This window comes from Mizuhopecten yessoensis, unplaced genomic scaffold (genome assembly GCF_002113885.1).
Source record: "Mizuhopecten yessoensis strain PY_sf001 unplaced genomic scaffold, ASM211388v2 scaffold7713, whole genome shotgun sequence".
Taxonomy (NCBI): domain Eukaryota; kingdom Metazoa; phylum Mollusca; class Bivalvia; order Pectinida; family Pectinidae; genus Mizuhopecten; species Mizuhopecten yessoensis.
In genome coordinates this window covers 121,712-123,260 of record NW_018407185.1, presented here as the reverse complement: position 1 = coordinate 123,260, position 1,549 = coordinate 121,712, and positions in this window count along the sequence as shown.

Sequence of the window (1,549 nt, the reverse complement as noted above, 5' to 3'; positions counted from 1 at the left end):
AAAATGATATTAATTGTGTAGTTATGTAAAAACAACAATGTATGCTGCAAAGGTAAACAGCTCAACCACTTATACTGCCGTCACTTCATCTAAACTTGAAACTGAAAATCTACGCAGAAATATAATGTACCGTTCAGATTGGACAATACTTACAGAGTGAAGTTTTTACTTGTGAAGATATGATGTTTCGTTTATCTTCACTGCATTAAATATATGTTTTTATTAAATAGAGAATTCTTGATATTTTACAAGTAAACTGCAAGCAATACCGATACGGTAGGGTTTACCAACATATTTTTGTAGACAGTATGCGGCCTTAATTTCCCAGAAGGCTTTCACGCATGGGGAAGCACCGGAAGTGGACAAAGTGTTTACAGATCAAACCCCGGCGGCGCTTTGCGCCGCTTGGGGGTTTGAAAAAAATGAAGCATGTGGCTAAAATGTCTCACTTAATTAAGAAATATATATGGTAGGACACCAAAAAAACCTGCCCAAAGCGGTTCATACACAAAAGTGCACACGGTTTTTGCGGTACATTGTTATTTCTTATCATTGAATTTAAAAAGGCATACAACACTTTTAAATTGATAGTTAATCAATATTATTTATTTGTGATAAAATTAAAAGAACGTACTTAGTATAACAAAACACAACATTGCGCTGTAGTTTCATCGCCGAGCAATTTCAGCCAATCAGAAGTTAGAATTGCAATTGCTGCCCCAAACATTGCGGTACACGTCATCAATTTTTGTGTTGTCTTAGATTGTTAGATCAATCGCTTAAATGATGACGATTGTTTCCGTGAGCGATGACTTAATGTTCATAATGAAAATAACTGTTCATTGAAAATACCGTCATGTACCTATGAAATTCATGACAGGTCGAACCGATATCGGGCAGTTTATACTGATGTGAGAATTACAAAAATACCGCTCAAGCTTTAAAAACAATTGAGGGCATATTTCTAAATGTTGAAGAGAGATATAGATAAGTTAATATTCGCAATTGTTGGCAAAGCTCCCGAACATGTTTGTCATCGATTATGACTAGTGTTGATGTCAGATACTTGAGGGATAGATTCTATTTTGGTCAGGTTATGAGGCCATAGCTCCAGTTAAACATATGTAAATTATATAGATGGTCCATAACTATTTTATACATTTGTCTGATCAGCGGACTCAAATTCCATGTTCAAAACGTATCGACGTATGACCGTTTCAATAGTAATGATAACCGATGGGTCAAAAGACTTTAAAAAAAGGTAATAAAGAACTTGAACTTGAACTTAATAATCGCCTGAAATTTGCGTAAGCCTCGGCTGACTCCGCCCAAATCTACTGTTGATGATGTCACACAATAGGGTCTCGTTCGCGGAAAATTTTAATACTTTCTCCCACATGTTCTGTAGTAGACGTCATGAAAACTTATCACGATCTATGGTCAGGTAAAATATAATAATATGTACTACAACACTCTTGCATTTTGCAGGATATCAGTATACTTTTTGATTGGAATCAACGTAAAGCAATTTAGAGATGTCCAATGTATT